The following is a 6,000-nucleotide window of genomic DNA, read 5'->3' on the forward strand; positions in this document are numbered from 1 at the left end:
CAAGAAGTCCTAACGGTCTTGTCACAGAGCACCGCGGAAGTGCATTTAACCAGGAAGCTCACGCCTCTTTTTTTTACTGTAACGCGAAAATATGTCCAGAGCTCGTTTTGAACCTGGATCTCCTGCTTATAGAACAAGCGCTCTAACCACTGCGCCATGGCCGCACTATAGGGTAACATTAAACATAAATAGTTTTGCTCTCCCCTCCCCATTTGAATTAAATTTTCAAAATTTGAAGTCTATTATTGTAACTGTTACTGTTATCTAATAAGTTCTTATTCTAATAAATTTTTAATAAAGATTAAAAATATGGGATGCCCGATGTAAATTGTTGCTGCTTACAGAGGATGATAGAATGAGGTGCTCCGGTTAGATAAGATAAGTTTTAAAATAAGATTACCATTTTATATCATTTTTGATCCAATATATAAAAAAAAAGATTAAAATTCAAAGAAAAGAAATAAAAACTACATAAAAAAAAAGGAAATGATTTTTCTATACATACATAGATACATATCTATACACATTGATATATATATATATCAATGTGTTGATATATACACATGATATTGATGATATATACACATGATATTGATGATATATACACATGATATTGATGATACAATGATATTGATATATACACATTGATATATATATATATATATATATATATATATATATATATATATATATATATATATATATTATTGATATATATATATATATATATATATATATATATATATATATATCAATATATATATATATCAATATATATATAAATATATATATATATATATATATATATATATATATATATATATATATATATATATATATATATATATATATATATATATATATCAATATATATATAGACACACACAAATATTCACCATCGAGAATAAAATAAAATGATATACTTGCAATTTAATATTTCCATTAAAGAAAACAAAAACAATGATTTAAAATGTTTGTACCTTTTTCAATAATAAATTAACAAATTATGGTAATTATGAAGTTAAATCCACTCGATAAAAAATATATTTTTTTAAAAAAACGTTTTTCTTTCTACCGTTGATATTACATTTGTAGTTTTTCCAAAACTTTTTTAATTCCTAAAAGTTTTTCCAAAACTTTATTTAATCTCTTTAAATCGTCGTCAATTTTTCACGACACGTCACTCTCACGCATAAAACATAAAAGACTTTTTTAAAAGAAAGCGATCATTTAATTTTTTTTGTGTAGTAGAACATTTTATATATTTATGGAGGTCCCAGAAAAACCTGAAATAAACATTAGGTCTCAAAAATTATAAAACAAATTACTAACATGAAAATGGGGTTAAGAGATTATATAAAGTTAAAGATTATATCAATTAGCAATAAAATTAAAATAATAATAACATTAATATTATTAAGGAAGCAGTTTGTTACAAAGGATGAAAAAAAAAAAAAAAAAAAATGCTTTCTTGATACGTTGGTAAATTGAATTGAAACAATTTTTTTAAACTGTTTACTTTTTCAACAAAAGGTTATTTTAATTCTGTGTTAATTTTTTCAAATTAATTTTTATTTCTTACACTGAAAATCTATCTAGGAATTACTTACATTGAAAGCCGAACCTTCTGGATTAACCCTTATAAAAATAAAGCACGTGCCTTAGTGCTCGTTTTGTCATAAATGACTTGAAACTCCTGCCGCGCTTAGCTTATAGGAAATGTATTGTAGGAGCTTTACTTTAACTTTTTTTAATTCATTTATACGGTAACTGACTTAAATTTTCAATTTTAAAACTTCTTATATTCTTTCTAATTAGTTCTAAAAGTTAAACATAACATACTAATGATTATCACGAAGGCGGGATACTGCGATAATAGTTTATAAAAATTTTTTATTTGCATCGGTAGCCCACATAGACTAAAATTTATTGATCCAGTTATTAAATGTTATACCTATGTAGGCGTGTATTTTCACACCATGGCATGAATATTTAATGGCGTCATTCACTTGTTGTGATTATAACTAGCTGCTATGAAACCAAACTTGAAAAAATTTGCTAAGAAGCATTTAAAAAAAACCTAAAATATTGAATAGCTCACTAAGCAAAGACAGGTTTTCTTCGTTTTTTTTAACCCAAAGTTTTTATTTTTTAATTATGTTTTTAAATATATCATAATCAAGTTTTATTCAACTCATATGTTTGCAAGCATACAACTCTTTCGTAATGTTCTCAGAGCAAATTAAACTTAATAGTAATAAAAATAATACTTATAGAAATAAAAATAAAATTACAATGCTGTCTCAATAAATGAAAGTCTTTGATTAATGTAAACAATACGTTGCTTTTTGTCAAACCAATTTTGTAGAACGCTACTTGCTCACTTTTTATCTCCTTCCTGTTCAAAATAAGCAGATTTTTTTAGTCATTCTAAAAGATTTTATAAAACAATGTTTCTTAAGTCAAACTCTGTACTAATTATTGTAATTTTTGTTATCAGTATAATGCTATAACTTTAATATATTTTAAAAATTATTATAGCTACTTAACTAAAATGATAATGAAATTATAATAAATCATAACAAAATTATAACAAATTATAATAAAGTTATAACAAGTTATCATAAAATTATAATGTAGTGCTTATAATGAGTACTTGATTTATTATTAATTATAACTACTTAAGCGATTAAATATGTTAAAATTAATTATGTTTAATTATGTTAAATATATTTCAATTTAGCTGTTAAAAATGTTAAAGTTTTAATGCTTAATCAATTAGTTAAAAAAATGATCAAAAAATCTTAAAACAAGTATACAAAATATTTTGATAAATGATCTGGCATAATTAAAAATATAGTAAATCTTTTTTTTTTGTGTGAATTATTTAGTTCACCATAATGATAAATATTACAATAAACTACTATAATATATATATATATATATATATATATATATATATATATATATATATATATATATATATATATATATATATATATATATATATATATATATATATATATATATATATGTATATATATATATAATAAATTACTATAATAATAAATATATAATAGTTAAACTATTAAATATTTTACTAAAATTATGATTTTTGATTATTTTTATAGTTTACTAATATTTTATAAACCAAATTAGAATAATAATAACAAAAAGTAAAAATAAAATAAAAATACTGCCAGATTAAAAGCCATTTTTTAAAATTTAAAAAGATATATCAATGGTTTCCGAACTTTTATTAAATAGGATAAGATCCAAAGAATTGGGTTTAGGCGACGCTTAAGATTTTAACGCGGTTTTAAAAAAAAACCATTAGGTCGTTTTTCAGTTACAACTCAGAGTTGTTGTAGAACTTTTAGATTTGTTATAGAACGTTTCGAGTTGTTGCAAAGCTTTTAGAACTGTTATAGGGCTTATGTAGTTGCTGCGAACCTTTCGGAGACGTTTAAAAAAATTTCAACAAGCTAAAAAATTTAAAAAAAATTTTTAAAAATAGCGAAAAAATACTTTATTTAGGTTTTTAGTCAGCGTTTACTAATTTTAATTTAAGTCAATTTTGTGAAAATAGGTACTTTGTTACATTACGAGCTTTTGAATCTTATTTTAAAATCTTATTTCAAATCCGTATGTTAGTTCTTAATTACTATTTAATTTTTTTAAACATTTAGTCACATTAGTAAGCAAGTTATTTAGTTCCAAAAAAAAAAGGTAATCTTTTTTATCGTTTTAATTACAATTATTATTTTAATTACAAGTTGATGTTTTTTTTATTTTTTATTTTTCTTTGAATAGAAACGTTAAATTTTTATAAATCAATGTTTCATTGTATTTTTATTTGTGTACTTAGAGGTTTTATCCTGCACTCAGACAGATTTCCTGCTACTTATGTTTGCGCAAGATTTTGTTACACAAGTGTAATTAAAAAAAAATTAAAAAATAAAGTATATCTACGTGAAAATCATTCGCTTAATCCCTATTACTTATAAAAATTTGTTGGTTGCACAAAATGTGCATGAAGTCACGTTAAATATTAGGCAACCATATGAAATTTCATATGTTATCTAAATTTATTAATATTTCAAATGTATTTATTTAATAGAGACCTATTATCAGTAATATATATATATATATATATATATATATATATATATATATATATATATATATATATATATATATATGTATATATATATATGTATATATATATATATATATATATATACACATATAAATATGCATTGTATTGTTATTATTGTTTACCTTGACTCAGGTCCAATTGCGAGATTTAGCCTGCAAATTAGGAGACTTAGCCTGCAAATGTAAAGAAATTGTCATTTTTGCTGATTGGAAATCAAACTTTTGTATAGTTGGGAATAGTTTTAAAATGTATTCCACATTGGCACGGTGTATGTATGTGTGGCACATTGTTACTGTTTGTGTCCTTTGCAGACAATATCAAGTTGTCTATAGCGTCTCGGAAGAATTGGCTCTCCTTTTACTTTCGTTGGTCTTCAGCTACTTATTTAGTTTGATTAGTAAGTTTTATGATTGGTATCAATAATTACCATCTTACTATGTTGTATGTTGTCATAAACAGCGTTCTTTTGCAGTTTAGATTTATAGTTTAACAGTATGTAAAAGCATTTGCATTCACTGAGATCAAACAAAACATTAGCTTTATCTCGAAAGTCTGCTTTTGTATTTGGTTCTATTTTCCTTTGAAGACCTAAGGATTGTGCTGTATTTGTCGTGGAACAATCAAAATTTAATTAGTTGCGCGTACAATTCGGTTAGAAGCAAAGCCCCTCTCCTTAACTCTTCTGCCTTATAGCAAAGTTTGAGATATATGTCTAAAAAATAAACCATTATTACAAATACCTAATTAAACCCTTAAGTAAATATTCCTGGGTTTTTTTAAGATATCAAATGCTAAATACATTAACTTGCATTAAAACTTTTAACTTTGCTTACGTTACTTTAACAACTTTCGCATACTTTTATTTTATAATATTCAAATAATTTGACATATAATAGAGTTAGGGACAGTTGTAGTCAGCTCACTATCAAAGATTTTCGGTAATGTCACTCTTTTGGCTGAAAAACATGTCTCAAAAAAGGAAGATACTCTTAAAGTAGATTCAACTTGCAATTATTTATTATTAAAGCAGGTGACAAAGACACAATGAAGATTAATGTAAATAGTTTCACATTTGTAAATGAAGAAGTTGCCAGAAACTAATAAAATTTTTAAGAATGGTATTAAGGGTATTTAAAAAAAATGTATAAGTATATATATATATATATATATATATATATATATATATATATATATATATATATATATATATATATATATATATATATATTGTGTAAAATGTCCATATAAATACCTACAATGTCAATGTCAAAGAATTTAAAGTAACAACTTTACTATTATACAGAGCAACTATTTTAAAGTTTTGATATTTCATTTTTAACACATATGAGATAATAAATAAAAAATAATTGTTTAAAATAATATTACTTTATACTAAGGAATAAAAATGTATATTAAATGTACCGTAATCATAGACTCACTGTTTTTTTAAAAAAACCTTTCAAAATATGTAATAAATTTATCAAATTTGGCAATAGACAAGACTTCTTATTCATTCAACTTACTTTGGTAAAAACATTGGTATATTATCCCATTTTTTGTGGTAGTGGTAGGAAGAGTTCCTTAATCCAGGATTATTTTGTAATAAAAAATAACACAAATTTAAAATATGTCATAAGAATATAGTAGAGTCATATGCAATAAGGAAAAGTTATTTTCTTTATATTTAAAAAAATGATCTTTTGATAGTCTTTTTTAAACACTTATTTTTGCATAGTTGAAAATATTTTATAATGCTGAAGACATTTAATCTAATTTTTTTGATGCAAAAATTACATTATATCAATTTACAAGTTTCATTATTACAAAATTCAAACTTTGAC

General features: G+C 23.1%; 1 long non-coding RNA gene across 1 annotated transcript in view; it reads left to right on the forward strand.

Annotated features, from left to right (window-relative positions):
* Positions 1-4,259: 4,259 nt before the first annotated feature.
* The window catches only part of LOC136077641 (uncharacterized), a 3,604-nt gene continuing 1,863 nt past the window's right edge, over positions 4,260-6,000 (forward strand). The window contains exon 1 of the long non-coding RNA XR_010637143.1: positions 4,260-4,556. This is a non-coding gene — a long non-coding RNA (uncharacterized LOC136077641). The remainder of the gene's footprint in view (positions 4,557-6,000) is intronic.

Source organism: Hydra vulgaris, chromosome 03 (assembly GCF_038396675.1).
Source record: "Hydra vulgaris chromosome 03, alternate assembly HydraT2T_AEP".
NCBI classification, from domain to species: domain Eukaryota; kingdom Metazoa; phylum Cnidaria; class Hydrozoa; order Anthoathecata; family Hydridae; genus Hydra; species Hydra vulgaris.